This window comes from Triticum urartu, chromosome 1, assembly GCF_003073215.2.
Source record: "Triticum urartu cultivar G1812 chromosome 1, Tu2.1, whole genome shotgun sequence".
Lineage (NCBI taxonomy): Eukaryota > Viridiplantae > Streptophyta > Magnoliopsida > Poales > Poaceae > Triticum > Triticum urartu.
Window position 1 is genome coordinate 541,426,263 of NC_053022.1, and position 20,229 is coordinate 541,446,491.

The window sequence follows — 20,229 nt, forward strand, 5'->3', positions numbered from 1 at the left end:
ATATCCCAACAAAATATCCATGTTCCAAACATGGAACAAGCTCCAATCTTCACCTGCAACTAACAACGATATAAGAGGGGCTGAGCAAAGCGGTAACATAGCCAAACAACGGTTTGCTAGGACAAGGTGGGTTAGAGGCTTGGCTTAACAATATGGGAGGCATGATAAGCAAGTGGTAGGTATCGCAGCATAGGCATAGCAAAAGAGCGAGCATTTAGCAAGCAAAGATAGAAGTGATTTCGAGGGTATGGTCATCTTGCCTGAAATCCCGCAAGGAAGAAGAACGATTCCATGAAGAAGGCAAACGGACGTAGTCGAACGGATCCTCACAAACGCGACGTAATCGGAACCAACCCGAAGAAGCACACCGGAAAGAAGCACACAACATAGTAAACAACCAACACATGAACATGGCATGATATGCGGGATGCGGGATGCGGTGCATATGCATGATTTGGAAAGGAATGATTGAACCTGGCCTCAACTTGGAAATCCAAGAGTGCCACTGGAAAGGTGAGTTGATTTCGGTTGAAATCAATATAAAGATCACCGGAATCGGATGCACGGTTTGGAAATGACAAGCAAAACAAATATGGCACCGGTCTGCGATTAACAGCAGGTAGCCATCTAAATGCATCAAGAACAACATGCTACAACACTCAAACATGGCAACAAAATACATGGCAGGGATCCACTCATGATGCTTGACAGAAGATGAACACTGAGCTACGGCTAATTCACTCATTAACAGGCTCAAACAAGCATGTCAAAAGTGTAAATGATAACAGGTTTCAGACTTAGTGAAATTAACAGCATGTCAGGAATTTATCATCAGGAAGCAATGTTTAGAGCACGATAACTATATGCTACAGGAACATATCATGGCAAAGCAAGGCATGGCCTGAAGCTACTCTAAGCATATAACCTTAGTGAGCTTGAGCCAAAAGGGATCAGGAAATACAATTGCAAGCATGTGAACATAGCAAAAACATAAACAGATTCAGACTTAGTGAAAAACTGGAGCATGGCAAAACAGTTAACGAGTAGGCATGTTTACGAGCTTGATGCACTCACTACAGAGCATGGCATGACAAACTAAGCATACACCCATCAAGAAGACATGGCATAGAAGCTAGACATGGCAAGAACAACAACATAACATGCACGGATCAACAACAACAAGCTCGGCAAAATCGCTAAACAAGTTAACAATCTGCCAGGAACATTTTATAGCAAAAGTAGAACTCGATTAACTCAAGCTAGGGTGCTACATAAATGCAAACAAAGACATGGATGGATAGAGCACCACAATATTAACAAAACATCCTTACTGATCATCCTCAAAAGAGGCACGGATCACTAGGAAAAAACATGAACATATGGCATAAAAACAAAACAGGACAAAGACTTAGTGAAATTCTAAGTCCCTGAAATCAGCATCGATGATTACGCTACTTTGCACGCTTGTGCTAGTCACCACATAGATCACAAAAATACATGGCATACACCCCTGTAAAGATGGCATGGCATATAACAAAACACATGTAGAGCTCAGGATCATAGCATGCACACATTAATCATGGCAAAAATGACAAAAGGCCATTTGCTGAAACAGATCTGACAAATTCATCACATAGCCCTCTTCCAACAGCATTCCGGGCATCAAGATGAGCTCAAATGAAAATGATGCAATGAGATTAAATGATGTACTCGTCGAGACGAACAATTTGACATGCTACACGCATGAATCGGAGCAGCGGGTGCAAAGTTATGATGCGATGAATATGACTGAAAAAGAAGCAGATCTGGGGACTTAGTCAAAAATTTAGACCTCTCGGGGAAAAAGGTCAACGCGGGACCGGATGAAGCGGGACAGCGCAGTGCGGTTGCGGGCGACGTGTTTGGATCGGGGATGGGTGGATCTCATACAACCGCCCAGATCCGGCGAGGGACGGCTTCCGGTGAGGTCTTCGCCGGCAGGACGGCGGACGACGGTAGGGCGCGGCGGCCGGCGAGGAGCGCGCGGCTACCGGAGCACCAGGTGGCGCACCGGGCGGAGCAGCAAGGCGGTGGAGCAAGTGGGGCGTCGCCGGCGAAAGAGGACGACGGCGGTCGCCGGTCGGAGTGGATCTGGGCGGCGCCGGCAGGCTCAGGAAATGGCGGCGGCGCGGGGCGGATTCCGACAATGGCGCTGCGGCGGCGTCGGCGACTGGAGGCGGAGAAGACGCTGGGCGCGAGGCGCATGTTCGATTGGCGGCGGCGGGCGACCGACAGGGCCGGGAGGGCCGCGGCTGGGCCCGGCGGGCCTGGCGGGCGGCGCGGCGAAGTGGGGAAGGAAGGAGGCCAGGTGGTGCGTGCGGGTTGGCCCGGAGCGGCGGCGGAGCTGAGGTGGCACGACGCTATTGGGCAAACTGAGGTGGCGGTGGCAAGCGGACATGTCCGGCCGGTGGTGGGAAGTTTGTCCGGTGGCTCAAGGAGCGGGGCTAGGGTTTCATCTGCGCGAAAATTTCGGGGGAGGCCACATATTTATAGGTAGAGGGAGCTAGGAGAGTCCAAAAGAGGTGTGGTTTTCGGCCACGCGATCGTGATCAAATGCTCTATACGATGCAGAGGGTTTAGGTGGGTTTTGGGCCAAATTGGAAGGGTGTTGGGCTGCAACACGCACGAGGCATTTTCGGTCCCTCGGTTAACCGTTGGAGTATCAAACGAAGTCCAAATGGCACGAAACTTGACAGGCGGCCTACCGGTAGTAAACCAAGGCCGCATGACAAGTCTCAGTCCATCCGAAAACGTTTAACACCCGCACACGAAAAGATGTAGAAAGGGACACCGGGTGACATAGAAGCGCCGGATTGCAAAACAGACAACGGGGAAAATGCTCGGATGCATGAGACGAACATGTATGCAAATGAAATGCACATGATGACATGATATGACATGCATGACACGCAAGAAATGACAAGGCAACAATAGCGAATACCCGGAGGACACCTGGCACATCGGTCTCGGGGCGTTACAGAATACAATCAAGGTCCGACTACGGAACCAAAATAAAGACAACCCCAAATGCATAAGATCCCCGATCGCCCCAACTGGGCTCCACTACTAATCATCTGGAAAGGAAACATAGTAACGTCCTGAATCCTCGTCGAACTCCCACTTGAGTTCGGTCGCATCCCCTGTACTGGCATCATCGGCACCTGCATTTGGTTTTGGAAGTAATATGTGAGTCATGGGGACTCAGCAAATCTCACACCCTCGCGATCAAGACTATTTAAGCTTATGGGTAGGAAAGGTAGTGAGGTGGAGATGCAGCAAGCACTAGCATATATGGTGGCTATCTTACGCAAATGAGAGCGAGAAGAGAAAGCAAAGAACGGTCGAGAAGCTACAAAGATCAAGAAGTGATCCTGAAACTACTTACGTTCAAGCATAACACGAGACTGTGTTCTCTTCCCGGACTCCGCCGAAAAGAGACCATCACGGCTACACACGCGGTTGATTCATTTTAATTAAGTTAAGTTTCAAGTTTTCTACAACCGGATATTAACAAATTCCCATCTGCCCATAACCGCGGGCACGACATTCGAAAGTTCAAAACCCTGCAGGGGTGTCCCAACTTAGCCCATCACAAGCTCTCACGGTCAACGAAGGATATTCCTTCTCCCAGGAAGACCCGATCAGACTCGGAATCCCGGTTACAAGACATTTCGACAATGGTAAAACAAGACCAGCAAAGCCGCCCGATGTGCCGACAAATCCCGATAGGAGCTGCACATATCTCGTTCTCAGGGCACACCGGATGAACACTATGTACAACTAAAACCAACTCTCAAGTTTCCCCGAGGTGGCGCTGCAAGTGGCTCTGTTTTGGACCAACACTCAAAGGAGCACTGGCCCGGGGGTTTAAAATAAAGATGACCCTTGAGTCCGCGGAACCCAAGGGAAAAAGGCTTAGGTGGCAAATGGTAAATCCAAGGTTGGGCCTTGCTGGAGGAGTTTTATTCAAGGCAAACTATCAAGGGGTTCCCATTATAACCCAACCGCGTAAGGAACGCAAAATCAAGGAACATAACTGTTGGGGAACGTTGCAGAAAACAAAAATTTTCCTACTCGTTTCACCAAGATCATCTAGGAGTTCATCTAGCAACGAGTCATTGGATTCATCTACATACCTTTGTAGATCGCGCACGGAAGCGTTCAAAGAACGGTGATGATGTAGCCGTACTCGACGTGATCCAAATCACCGATGACCAAGCGCCGAACGAACGGCACCTCCGCGTTCAACACACGTACGGGACGGGAGACGTCTCCTCCTTCTTGATCCAGCAGGGGGGGAGGAGAGGTTGATGAAGATCCAGCAGCACGACGGCGTGGTGGTGGATGCAGGGCGTCACAGTAGCAGGGCTTCGCCTGTACTACGAGGAAGAGAGACGTAAAGGGGAGAGAGGGAGGCGCCAGGGGCTGTGGTATGAAATCCCTCCTCTCCCCCACTATATATAGGAGGGCCAAGGGGGGGTGGTGCGCAGCCTAGGAGATCTGATCTCCTAGGTGCGGCGGCCAGGGGAAGGATTCCCTCCCCCCCAAGGCACCTTAGAGGTGCCTTCCACCACTTGGACTCCTCCCCCATGGAAACCCTAGGCGCATGGGCCTAGTGGGGCTGGTGCCCTTGGCCCATGCAGGCCAAGGCGCACCCCCTACAGCCCATGTGCCCCCCCGGGACAGGTGGCCCCACCCGGTGGGCCCCCGGGACCCCTCCGGTGGTCCCGGTACAATACCGATAACCCCGAAACTTGTCCCGATGGCCGAAATAGCATTTCCTATATATAATTCTTTACCTCCGGACCATTCCGGAACTCCTCGTGACGTCCAGGATCTCATCCGGGACTCCGAACAACATTCAGGTTACTGCATATACATATCTTCACAACCCTAGCGTCACCGAACCTTAAGTGTGTAGACCCTACGGGTTTGGGAGACAAGCAGACATGACCGAGACGACTCTCCGGTCAATAACCAATAGCGGGATCTGGATACCCATGTTGGCTCCCACATGCTCCACGATGATCTCATCGGATGAACCACGATGTCGAGGATTCAATCAACCCCGTATGCAATTCCCTTTGTCAATCGATATGTTACTTGCCCGAGATTCGATCGTCGGTATCCCAATACCTCGTTCAATCTCGTTACCGGCAAGTCACTTTACTCATACCGTAATGCATGATCCCGTGACCAGACACTTGGTCACTTTGAGCTCATTATGATGATGCATTACCGAGTGGGCCCAGTGATACCTCTCCGTCATACGGAGTGACAAATCCCAGTCTTGATCCATGTCAACCCAACAGACACTTTCGGAGATACCCGTAGTCTACCTTTATAGTCACCCAGTTACGTTGTGACGTTTGGTATACCCAAAGCACTCCTACGATATCCGGGAGTTACACGATCTCATGGTCTAAGGAAAAGATACTTGACATTGGAAAACTCTAGCAAACGAACTATACGATCTTGTGCTATGTTTAGGATTGGGTCTTGTCCATCACATCATTCTCCTAATGATGTGATCTCGTTATCAATGACATCCAATGTCCATAGTCAGGAAACCATGACTATCTGTTGATCAACGAGCTAGTCAACTAGAGGCTCACTAGGGACATGTTGGTGTCTGTTATTCACACATGTATCACGATTTCCGAATAACACAATTATAGCATGAATAAAGACAATTATCATGAACAAGGAAATATAATAATAATGCTTTTATTATTGCCTCTAGGGCATATTTCCAACAATAACACCGGTATGACGGAAACTAGGGCGGCAAGAGTGGAACAAAACACCAGGCATAAGGCCGAGCCTCCCACCATTTACCAAGTATATAGGTGCATTAAAGTAAACAAGATATAATAATGATATCTCAACAATAATCATGTTCCAAACAAGGAACAAACTCCAATCTTCACTTGCAACTAGCAATGCTATAAGAGGGGCTGAGCAAAGCGGTAACATAGCCAAACAATGGTTAGCTAGGACAAGGTGGGTTAGAGGCTTGACATGGAAATATGGGAGGCATGATAAAGCATGTGGTAGGTATCGCGGCATAGCAATTGAACGAGCAACTAGCAAAGCAAAGATAGAAGTGATTTTGAGGGTATGGTCATCTTGCCTGCAAAGTTCTCCGAGTTGACGTAAGCTTGATCCTCATAAGCGTACTCAACGGGTTCCTCGATCACATACTCGTCTCCCGGCTCTACCCAAGGCAAGAACACAAGCAAAGGAGACAACAATCAACCACGGTGCAATGCGCAAGCAACACGATGCAAAACATGGCATGATATGCGGGATGTGATATGCAATGCATATGCATGCTCCGGAAGGAAAAGATTGAATCAGGCCTCAACTTGGCAAAACAAGAGTGCCGCTGGAAAGATGAGTTGATTTCGGTCGAAATCGATATAAAGATCACCGGAATCGGATGCACGGTTTGCAAATGGCAAGCAAAACAAGAATGACACAATTATGCGATTAAGAGCACGATGCCATCTAGAATGCAACAAGAAACTAAGCTACTACAATCCAACATAGCAACAAAGCACATGGCAGTGATCTACTCAATATGCTTGACAAAAGATGAACACTGAGCTATGGCTAAATCACACAAGAGCATGTTCAAACAAGCATGGCAAAAAGGCAAAAGATATCAGCATCACAGACTTAGTGAAAATAACAACATGCCAGGAATTAACATCAGGAAGCAAAGTTTAGAGCAAGATAACAACATGCTACAGGATCAGATCATAGCAAATCAAGGCATGATATGAATCTACTCAAAGCATATAACAAAAGTCCCTTACTGACCATAAGCCAAAAGGGCACAGAAAAATAAGATGGAACCCATGTAAACATAGCAAGTTCGTTAACAGATTATGAAGGCATGTTTGCGAGCTCGATGCACTCAACACAAGGCATTGCATGACAAACTAAGCATACACCCAGCACGAAGACACGATCAAGAAGCTAAACATGGAAAGAACAATCTCATAGCATGCATGGATCAACTACAATAACCTTGGCAAAATTGATTAACACGTAAACAATCTGCCAGGAACATTTTGTAGCAAAAGTATAGTAAGATTGAGTCATGCTAGGGTACTCCATAAATGCAAACAAGGACATGGATGGATAGAGCATAACCATATGCCCAAATCATCCTTACTGAACATACTCAAAAGAAGCATGGATCACTCTGTAGCAACATGAATACATGGCATTAGAATAACAACAGGGAAATGACTTGGTGAAATTCTAAGTCCCTGAAATCAGCAACATCACGAGAGCTACTTTGCATGCTTGTGCTAGTCACCACATTGATCACAAAAATACATGGAATACACCCCTGTAAGGATGGCATGGCATAGCCCAAAACACATGTAGAGCTCATGCTCATATGCAGCACACATTAATCATGGCAAAAATGACAAATGCTCAAGATCTGCTAAGTAACAGGAACAAACATTTTATAGCACTCTTGCATCAGTAATTTGGGCATCAATATGGACTCAAACAAGCATGGTGCAATGGAACAAAATGAAGAGGACATCATGATGAACATTTTGATATAAGGCACGCCCAAAACGGAGCAACGGATGCGGAGTTATGACATGATGAATAGAGCTCCAGGATGTAAAAATAAAAGGACTTGGGGACATTTCAAAGTCAACCCTAATCTCCAGATCTAGATACGGGCGTGCGCGGACTTCTAGGTTCACCGGAGTTGAGTGGATCTCGCCGGATCTCATCGGGAGGAGGTGGCCGGAGCTGGGGAGGAGGTGTTGGAGTGGAGAGGACGAGGGGGCGGCGCCGCGGTACGTGCGGCGGAGCTCCGGTGGCCGCCGCCGCGGTCCGGGCTGCCGGAGACGGCGGGCGGCGATGGCCGGACTGGCGGATCCCGGCGGAAGGTGCGGAGGCCGGGTGGCGGCGCGGGCGGCGCGGAGGAGCGGGCAGCGGCGGCTGGCCGGCGCGGGCGACGGGAAGGAGCGGGCCCGTGGGGGCCGGACCTGGGCTCGCGGGCCAGCAACGGTGGCGGCGGTGGCGGCGACACGTGGCGGCGTCCCGTTGGTGCGGTGGCGGTGGCGGACGCGTCCGGCCGGAGCGGACGTGTTCGGCGGCGCGAGGAGGGGGGAGATCTAGGGTTTCGCCCGAAAATTCGAAGGAGTGCACATATTTATAGGTAGGGGGAGCTAGGAGAGTCCAAATAGAGTGCGGTTTCCGGCCACGCGATCGTGATCGAACGGCCGGGATGATGGAGGGGGTTTGGATGGGGTTTGAGCCACTTTGGAGGGGTGTTGGACTGCAACACACACCCTTTACGGTTCCTCGGTTAACCGTTGGAGTATCAAACGGACTCCAAATGGCACGAAACTTGACAGGCGGTCCACCGGTGGTGTACCAAGGCCGCTTGGCAAATCTCGGTCCATTCCGAGAATGTTTAACACCCACACATGAAAAGAGGCAAAAGGGGCACCGGAGGACATAGGAGTGTTGGATCGCAAAACGGACAACAGGGAAAATGCTCGGATGCATGAGACAAACACGTATGCAAACGCGATGCACATGATGACAAGATATGAAATACATGACATGGACAAAATGCAAAATGAAGACAAAACCCAACCACGAGGGAATATCATAACTTAGAGCCGAAAATGGCAAGAGTTGGAGTACAAATATGGTAAGTTACATACGGGGTGTTACAAGCACCATGTTTAAGTAGAGATTACAGCGGGTAAGAGAGAGGTTACACCGCTGCATAGAGGGGGGAAGAGCTGGTGATGATGGCGGTGAAGTTGTTGGTGAAAATTGCGGTGATGATGATGGCCACGGCAGTGTTCCGGCGCCACTGGAAGAGAAGGGGAGAGGGGGACCTTCATCTTCTTGTTCCTTGACCTCCTCCCTAGATGGGAGAAGGGTTTCCCCTCTGGTCCTTGGCCTCCATGGCGTGGGAGGGGTGAGATGTTGGGTTTCGTAGTAATTTCAAAAAAATTCCTACACACATGCAAGATCATGGTGATGCATAGCAACGAGAGGGGGAGTATGATCTACATACCTAGTAGATCGACAACGGAAGCGTTTGGTTGATGTAGTCGTACGTCTCCACGATCCGACCGATCAAGCACCGAAACTACGGCACCTCCGAGTTCTAGCACACGTTCAGCTCGATGACGATCCCCGGACTCCGATCCAGCAAAGTGTCGGGGAAGAGTTCCGTCAGCACGACGGCGTGGTGACGATCTTGACGTACTACTGCTGCAGGGCTTCGCCTAAGCACCGCTACAATATTATCGAGGACTATGGTGGCTGGGGGCGCCGCACACGGCTAAGGAATAGATCACGTGGATCAACTTGTGTGTCTCTGGGGTGCCCCTGCCTCTGTATATAAAGGACTAAAGGGGGGAAGGCTGGCCGGCCAAGGAGGGCGCGCCAGGAGAGCCCTACTCCCTCTGGGAGTAGGATTCCCCCCCCCCAATCCTAGTTGGAATAGGATTCGCGGAGGGGGGAAAAGAGAGAGAGGGGCCGGCCCCCTCTCCTTGTCCTATTCGGACCAAGGGAGGGGAGGGATGCGCGGCCCATGAAGGGCTGCCTCTTCTCTTTTCCACTAAGGCCCATCATGGCCCATTTAGCTCCCGGGGGGTTCCGGTAACCTCCCGGTACTCCGGTAAAATCCCGATTTCACCCGGAACACTTCCGGTATCCAAACATAGGCTTCCAATATATCAATCTTTATGTCTCAACCATTTCGAGACTCCTCGTCATGTCCGTGATCACATTCGGGACTCCGAACAAACTTCGGTACATCAAAATGTATAAACTCATAATATAACTGTCATCGTAACCTTAAGCGTGCGGGCCCTACGGGTTCGAGAACAATGTAGACATGACCGAGACATGTCTCCGGTCAATAACCAATAGCGGAACCTGGATGCTCATATTGGCTCCTACATATTCTACGAAGATCTTTATCGGTCAGACCGCATAACAACATACGTTGTTCCCTTTGTCATCGGTATGTTACTTGCCCGAGGTTCGATCGTCGGTATTCCAAATACCTAGTTCAATCTCGTTACCGGCAAGTCTCTTTACTCGTTCTGTAATACATCATCCCGCAACTAACTCATTAGTTGCAATGCTTGCAAGGCTTAAGTGATGTGCATTACCGAGAGGGCCCAGAGATACCTCTCCGACAATCGGAGTGACAAATCCTAATCTCGAAATACGCCAACCCAACATGTACCTTTAGAGACACCTATAGAGCTCCTTTATAATCACCCAGTTACGTTGTGACGTTTGGTAGCACACAAAGTGTTCCTCCGGCAAACGAGAGTTGCATAATCTCATAGTCATAGGAACATGTATAAGTCATGAAGAAAGCAATAGCAACATACTAAACGATCGGGTACTAAGCTAGTGGAATGGGTCATGTCAATCAGATCATTCACTTAATGATGTGATCTCGTTAATCAAATAACAACTACTTGTTCATGGTTAGGAAACATAACCATCTTTGATTAACGAGCTAGTCAAGTAGAGGCATACTAGTGACACTTTGTTTGTCTATGTATTCACACATGTATTATGTTTCCGGTTAATACAATTCTAGCATGAATAATAAACATTTATCATGATATAAGGAAATAAATAATAACTTTATTATTGCCTCTAGGGCATATTTCCTTCACGAGAGCACCTCCAAGTTTGGATATGTCTCTCTGTCTCTCTCTGTTTCTGCGTTGTCAGATTCTACCCTTTCACCGTTTCTTATATTCCCGGAGATCCGTAACTCTGATTGGGCTGAAATTTTAACACGATCTCTATCCGGATATTAGCTTTCTTGCAGCAAAAGAAGGCCATCAACCGCCTTACGGGGTGGCCACGAGGGTCAGGGGCGCACCCAGGGGGGTGCGGCACGTCCCCTGCCTCATGGCCCCCTCGGGCATCGTCTCACGTGGATTTTTCTTCCCAAAAATCATATATATTTCAAAAAAAATCTTCGTCGGTTTTTATCACATTTGGACTCCGTTTGATATGGATATTCTGCAAAACAAAAAACATGCAACAAACAGGAACTGGCACTGGGCACTGGATCAATATGTTAGTCCCAAAAATAGTATAAAAAGTTGCCAAAAGTATATGAAAGTTGAATAATATTGGCATAGAACAATCAAAAATTATAGATACAACGGAGACGTATCAGCATCCCCAAGCTTAATTCCTGCTCGTCCTCGAGTAGGTAAATGATAAAAAAGATATTTTTTTATGTGGAATGCTACCTAGCATAATCTTGATCACATATCTAATCATGGCATGAATATTAAGATACGAGTGATTCAAAGCAATAGTCTATCATTTGACATAAAAACAATAATACTTCAAGCCTACTCATAAAGCAATCATGTCTTTTCAAAATAACATGGCCAAAGAAAGTTATCCCTACAAAATCATATAGTCTGGGTATGCTCCATCTTCACCACACAAAATATTTAAATCATGCACAACCCCGATGACAAGCCAAGAAATTGTTTCATACTTTTGATGTTCTCAAACTTTTTCAATCTTCACGCAATACATGAGTGTGAGCCATGGACATAGCACTATAGGTGGAATAGAATGGTGGTTGTGGAGAAGACAAAAAGGAGGAGATAGTCTCACATCAACTAGGCGTATCAACGGGCTATGAAGATGCCCATTAATAGATATTAATGTGAGTGAGTAGGGATTGCCATGCAACGGATGCACTAGAGTTATAAGTGTATGAAAGCTCAACAAAAGAAACTAAGTGGGTGTGCATCCAACTCGCTTGCTCACGGAGACCTAGGGCATTTGAGGAAGCCCATCATTGGAATATACAAGCCAAGTTTTATAATGTAAAATTCCCACTAGTATATGAAAGTGACAACATAGGAGACTCTCTATCATGAAGATTATGGTGCTACTTTGAAGCACAAGTGTGGTAAAAGGATAGTAACATTGTCCCTTCTCTCTTTTTCTCTCATTTTTTATTGTTTTATTTTTTTCTATTTGGTCCTTCTCTTTTTTATGGCCTCTTTTCACTTTTTTTATTTGGGCTTCTTTGGCCTCTTTTATTTATTTATTTATTTTCGTCCGGAGTCTCATCCCGACTTGTGGGGGAATCATAGTCTCCATCATCCTTTCCTCACTGGGACAATGCTCTAATAATGATGATCATCACACTTTTATTTACTTACAACTCAAGAATTACAACTTGATACTTAGAACAAGATATGACTCTATATGAATGCCTCCGACGGTGTACCGGGATGTGCAATGATGCATGCGTGACATGTATGAAAGAATTATGAATGGTGGCTTTGCCACGAATACGATGTCAACTACATGATCATGTCAAATATTATGTCTTCACAAAATAACATGGCCAAAGAAAGTTATCCCTACAAAATCATATAGTCCGGCTATGCTCCATCTTCACCACACAAAATATTCACATCATGCACAACCCCGATGACAAGCCAAGCAATTGTTTCATACTTTTGACATTCTCAAACCTTTTCAACTTTCATGCAATACATGAGTGTGAGCCATGGACATAGCACTATAGGTGGAATAGAATGGTGGTTGTGGAGAAGACAAAAAGGAGAGGATAGTCTCACATCAACTAGGTGTATCAACGGGCAATGGAGATACCCATCAATAGATATCAATGTGAGTGAGTAGGGATTGCCATGCAACGAATGCACTAGAGCTATAATTGTATGAAAGCTCAAACTGGAAACTAAGTGGGTGTGCATCCAACTTGTTTGCTCAGGAAGACCTCGGGCATTTGAGGAAGCCCATCATCGGAATATACAAGCCAAGTTCTATAGTGAAAATGCCCACTAGTATTTGAAAGTGATAACTCAAGAGACTCTCTATATGAAGAACATGGTGCTACTTTGAAGCACAAGTGTGGTAAAAGGATAGTAACATTGCCCGTTCTCTCTTTTTCTCTCATTTTTTTGTTTTTTTGGTGGGCTTATTTGGCCTCTTTTTTTATTTGGGCTTCTTTGGCCTCTTTTATTTTTTGTAAAGTCCGGAGACTCATACCAACTTGTGAGGGAATCATAGCTTCCATCATCATTTCCTCACATGGGACAATGCTCTAATAATGATGATCATCACACTTTTATTTACTTACAACTCAATATTACAACTCGATACTAGAACAAAATATGACTCTATATGAATGCCTCCAGCGGTGTACCGGGGTGCAATGATCTAGCATAGCAATGACATAAAAAAACGGAAAAGCCATGAAAATATCATGCTAGCTATCTTACGATCATGCAAAGCAATATGACAATGAATGCTCAAGTCATGTATATGATGATGATGGAAGTTTCATGGCAATATATCTTGGAATGGCTATGGAAATGCCATAATAGGTAGGTATGGTGGCTGTTTTGAGGAAGGTATATGGTGGGTTTAAGGTACCAGCGAAAGTTGCATGATACTAGAGAGGCTAGCAATGGTGGAAGGGTGAGAGTGCGTATAATCCATGGACTCAACATTAGTCATAAAGAACTCACATACTTATTGCAAAAATCTATTAGTCATCGAAACAAAGTACTACACGCATGCTCCTAGGGGGATAGATTGGTAGGAAAAGACCATCGCTCATCCCCGACCGCCACTCATAAGGAAGACAATCAATAAATAAATCATGCTCCGGTTTCGTCACATAACAGTTCACCATACGTGCATGCTACGGGAATCACAAATATCAACACAAGTATTTCTACTAATCCACAACTACCCACGAGCATGACTCTAATATCACCATCTTTATATCGTAAAACTATTGCAAGGAATCAAACATATCATATTCAGTGATCTACAAGTTTTATGTAGGATTTTATGACCAACCATGTGAATGACCAATTCCTGTCATCTCTCTAAATAGATATAAGTGAATCAAGAGAGTTTAATTCTTTCTACAAAAGATATGCCCATGCTCTAACAAATATAAGTGAAGCAAAAGAGCATTCTACAAATGGCGGTTTTCTATGTAAAGAGAAACAGGCAATCCAAGCTTTAAATGATATAAGTGAAGCACATGAAGCATTCTATAAAGCCATACTCAAAAGATATAAGTGAAGTGCATAGAGCATTCTATAAGTCAACCAACGACTATCTCATACCAGCATGGCACATAAAAGAAAAATGAAAACTAAATGCAAAAGACACTCCAAGATTGCACATATCGCATGAACGAAACGAATCCGAAAACATATCGATACTCATTGAAGAAAGAGGGGATGCCTTCCGGGGCATCCCCAAGCTTAGACGCTTGAGTCTCCTTGAATATTTACTTGGGGTGCCTCGGGCATCCCCAAGCTTGAGCTCTTGCCTCTCTTCCTTCTTCTCACATCGAGACCTTCTCGATCATCGAACACTTCATCCACACAAAACTTCAACAGAAAACTCGGTAAGATCTGTTAGTATAATAAAGCAAATCACTACTCTAAGTACTGTTGCAAACCAATTCATATTTTGTTTTTGCATTGTGTCTACTGTAATATAACTTTTTCATGGCTTAATCCACTGATATAATTCGATAGTTTCATCAAAACAAGCAAACTATGCATCAAAAACAGAATCTGTCTAAAACAGAACAGTCTGTAATAATATGAACATTCACCATACTTATGATACTTGAAAAATTCTGCCAAAATTAGGAAAAATAAAAAAAATTCATATAAATACGGTGCAAAAGGAATCAGAACCGTTTGACGTTCCAGTAAAAAAATGTAAAATCGCGCACTACAGCCAAAGTTTTTGTCCTACACCGTACAAACCAACAAGCATTGTAAACATCCTAAAGGAAAACCTTGGCACATCTACCATTCTTAAGAAGTTGCTCCCCACTTCCACCCATTCTCTCAACATGCACACTGTCCACATCAACTTGCATGCCACGTCAGCGTTTCCTGCCATATGGTGAAGCCACATCATCTGCATACAACATTTTTTGCATTATATTTTTCTGAAAACTGCAGCCCAAGGAGTGTCCTTCTCCCTCCCAGCAGCGCCTCCTATATTCTCCAAAGACCACGGTAGTCTCCCATATACGGTTTCTCCTCTCCCTCTTCACCTTCTCAATTAAACTGTATTGATTCTCCTCTCCCTTTTCACCTTCTCAATTAAATCCCATTCCCCTACTCTCCACGACTGTTTTCCAGAAGAGACAAATTGATTTCCATCTCCCTCATGCAGGAGTACAGTACTGATGCACTTGATCTTCTCTTTAGGTGGCGGAGGCGATCCGATCCATCATCTCACAATTACATGCGGCGGCCCTGATCGAGAATGCCCAAGTTTTTCCCTTGAATGAATTCGAAGCTGTTGTTGAAACCCGTCTCTGTAGGTGCCTTGCGTGATGACGGGGGACACATCTGCAGCCTTCGTTGTCGCGCTCGACCCGTTTCAATCCCCCCACCGTACCAGGTTCCTCCTGATTATTCCTCTATTTCCCGTTTTCCTCACCTTTGCTTCCCTATAGTCACTTGGCCCGTAGACCATCTTTTCTATGCCTTTCTTGAGTATGTTCGGAGATGAGCCAATGTTTGCATTATGATTCGCACATGTGCGTTAACATTTTTACCAAGCTTAATGCATTAGCACGCCATAACTAGATTGACTATATAGACCACTTCGTTAGAACGATGTTAATAAGGTTGAGTATCATGGAAAAGCCAAAACACAAGAAAAGGGACCATTATTCATTTTATATGTTACTTAATCTCTCTCTCTCTCTCTATATATATATATATATATCTTTCTAATAAATAATCATATGTGCATCTTATCATTTTGTCTGTTTTCTTTTGCAGAAATTGGGGTACGCAGTGAGACTTGCTGGATTGGCAACTGTTGCATGTTCTTGAGGACAGACAATCTTTCTCTTTGCTACCTCTACATGTATGATTTTCAATGGCTAATTTTTTTTATCAGTTCAAGTAACAACTTCTCTTCTTTTAGATTTAAAATTCATCGTATGATATAGAAACTGCACACGATTCTGCTGCATGTGTTTTGTAGCTGCGTCTCCTCACACATGCATTCAGTTCGTCTCTCCCTCAGTTGTAACCGAAGGTGAAACCTCAAGCCTACAACCATATTTTGATTACCACCACCCATTCACGTTTGGCCAATATGAATGCAATCATTTAATGCCCACATTAATAGTGTTTAGTGGAGTTTTCCCCCAACCATTAGGAGATTGTCGTCTCCTATTCCTGTCAACTCCTTGACACAAGATCCACCTGGTGCTCCACATCTCCCACAAACTCTCTCTCTCTCTCTCAACACACACACACATTTTTCATGGTAAGTTGTCGAATTCCTTTTGTCACTACCTAATCATCTTTTATGTGTTGTTGAAGCAGGGATAGGAATACACAATTATACTATATATTTGGCTTATGAATGACACATATTTGGCTCTTCAAGGATAACTTGACCTGGGGATCAATGTAAGAAGTCATAAACAAATGTCTTCACTGTAGCTTTCAGTAAAGGTAAGGATCAATTTTTACTTTTATTATTTCTTTCATGTATTTATGTTGGGATTCTTGCATGTAATTCTAAAACTTGGTCTGACATCAATTAGCTTATTCATAGTAGTCATGTAGACTACTTTTCAGAAAAAGGTCTAAAGACATAGTTCATTCCGTATGAGTGAGTGTAATAAGTTAGTGATTAGTCGTACCCTTTAAATTGCATTATGTGAATTCTTCCCTCCCCTAATCAGGACATGTTTGAATTTCCTTTTGTCAGGATTTCTTCACGATCCATTGGTTTATTAGCAATTGCTACTCCACTTCCTCTGTACCATTTCTTTTGGGTATTACTACTATTAACAGTTGAGTCACATGGTTTTATAGAATTTACCTTCTACCTTTGAAAGCTAAGAACTTCCCGCAGCAACGCGCGGGGTATCATCTATTATTTTTATAATACAATGGAATTGTACAAGGGAATAATTATTTTTATTGAAAAGTTTCTGTAATCAAGATTCACAAAGTTTCCGTGAGCATGAACAAAGTTCAAGGCTAGCTCCCACTTCAACAATGCTCGTCTTTCTCACTTTCGCTTTCCTTTTTGAAAAAGTTTTGGGTTCCCCTCTTTATTTTTGTTGTTTTTAAACTATATAAAAGCACTCAACAGAAGTAAATGACTCTCTAAAACTTCCGGGTTGTCTCCCTAGCAGCGCTTACTTTAAAGCCATTAAGCTAGGCATATAGTGCTCAAGTAGTGAATCCACCCGGATCCCAAGGTATATCAAAGCCAATTTTAATTAACAATGATTTGTAATTTATTAGTGAGCACAAAGTAACATATATCATGTAACAATGAAGTCTAACTCTCTTCCTATGCATCGGCATGCCATAAAAAACAATTCATGCACACATAGTAAAGGCCAATGCATAGTATAATCAGTTTCTTGCAATTTTATCGTATTGGAAACATAGAGAGGTGGAGATATAGTTCCTCTCTCATAATAATTGCAAGTAGGAGCAGCAAGCACATGCATATTATATCTATCAAAATCATCATGTGTAGTAGTAAAAGGCAACCCATCAATATAATCCTTAATAAGCACAAACTTCTCCGATATAGTGTAGTTTGGATAATTCAAAAAGATAATAGGACTATCATGTGTGGGTGCAATAGGAACAATTTCATGTTTAACATAAAGAACTATAGCAAGTTCATCTCCATAAGAATAATCCATATTGGCATCTTGGCCACAAGCATAGCGAGCATCATCAAAAAGGGATATTTCAAAAGAATCAACGGGATCATAGCAATTATCATAGCATTCACCCTTCGGTAAGCACGAAGGGAAATTAAACAATGTATGAGTTGAAGAGTTACTCTCATTAGAAGGTGGGCACAGGTGATCAATCCGCTCTTCCTCCTTTTGTTCTTCGCTCTCCTCCTCATCTTTTTCATCCAATGAGCTCACAGTTTCGTCAATTTCTTCTTCCATAGATTCCTGCAAAATATTAGTCTTTTCTTGGATAGCGGAGACTTTCTCAATAAATGCATCAATATCGGAATTGTATTCATAATTCTCATAACAATATTTAAGGATAGCTAAATTTTCAGGTCTGTACACAACATCATAAAGATTTTCATATTCTTTGAACATAGATTCAATTTCATAAGCACCCATAAAAGCAACAAATTCTTCCCACATCATAGTAGTCATATATACCTCTAGCATAAAAACTCAAAGTTTCATTATCATTAAATTCACATGAAAAGGGAAGGTGTGGAGCCTTCATCCTAGAGCAACAAGTATAATCATATCTCAAGCATAGTTGCCTAGCATACCAATATAACATATAAATTTGATCCCATAATAGTTTCCCTTTTTGAGTCAAGTGATAATCCCTAAAGTATTCACGTTGATCCAACGTGTCTCCTATTACCAAAGTGAATGGGGTTTTCTCTGGATTATCAAAGTAATACATAATATCTGTCACATAACGAGCATCGAGGGTTTTAGGAGGTTCCTCATCTCCATGAGCAGCAAGTACATCTAATTTTTTTGGTATTTCGTGTTCCATATCCATAACTAAATATAAAGAACAACTAAGGACAGCAAATAAAAATTGCTTAGTGATAAAGCAAACAAGCACACACGAGAATATTCACCCCACGCTATTGCTCCCCGGCAACGGCGCCAGAAAAAGGTCTTGATAACCCACAAGTATAGGGGATCGCAACAGTTTTCGATAAGTAAGAGTGTCGAACCCAACGAGGATCTAAAGGTAGAACAAACATTCCCTCAAGTTCTATCGACCATCGATACAACTCTACGCATGCTTGACGTTCGCTTTACCTAGAACAAGTATGAAACTAGAAGTACTTTTAAGGTGTTGTTGGCTAGGTTTGCAAGATAATAAATATTACGTCAATAAAAAGTAGGGGCTGTTTAGGTAAAGAGACAACTAAGTTAGTTTTAGTAGAGAGCTTTTTGTTACGAGAAAGTTATTTGTCCCTAGGCAATCGATAACTAGACCATTATTGCAATTTTATATTAGGGAGAGGCATAAGCTAACATACTTTCTCTACTTGGATCATATGCACTTATGATTGGAACTCTAGAGCGCATCCGCAACTACTAAAGATCATTAAGGTAAAACCCAACCATAGCATTAAAGCATCAAGTCCTCTTTATCCCATACGCAACAACTCCCTTACTCGGGTTTGTGTTCCAGTCACTCACGCAACCCACTATAAGCGAATCATGAACATATGGCAACACCCTACAACGGGGATCCCTCACGCTTGCGTGACACGGAGAGCACCATAGAATAGCACCAATAATAAAACATGCAACTCAAACCAATCTTGATCATCAAATAGCCCATAGGACAAACCGGATCTACTCAAACATCATTGGATAGCCATACATCATTGGGAAATAATATATAGCGTTGAGCACTATGTTTAAGTAGAGATTACAGCGGGTAAGAGAGAGGTTACACCGCTGCATAGAGGGGGGGAATAGTTGGTGATGATGGCGGTGAAGTTGTTGGTGAAGATTGCGGTGATGATGATGGCCACGACAGCGTTCCGGCGCCACCGGGAGAGAAGGGGAGAGGGGGCCCCTTCGTCTTCTTATTCCTTGACCTCCTCCCTAGATGGGAGAAGGGTTTCCCCTCTGGTCCTTGGCCTCCATGACGTGGGAGGGGCGAGAGCCCCTCCGAGATTGGATCTGTCTCTCTCTGTTTCTGCGTTCTCAGATTCTACCCTTTCACCGTTTCTTATATTCCCGGAGATCCGTAACTCCGATTGGGCTGAAATTTTAACACGATCTCTATCCGGATATTAGCTTTCTTGCGGCAAAAGAAGGGCATCAACCACCTTACGGGGTGGCCAGGAGGGTCAGGGGCGCGCCCCCCTGCCTCGTGGCCCCCTCGGGCATCATCTCGCATGGATTTTTCTTCCCAAAAATCGTATATATTCCAAAAAAAATCTTCATCGGTTTTTATCTGGTTTGGACTCCGTTTGATATGGATATTCTGCGAAACAAAAAACATGCAACAAACAGGAACTGGCACTAGGCACTGGATCAATATGTTAGTCCCAAAAATAGTATAAAAAGTTGCCAAAAGTATATGAAAGTTGAATAAT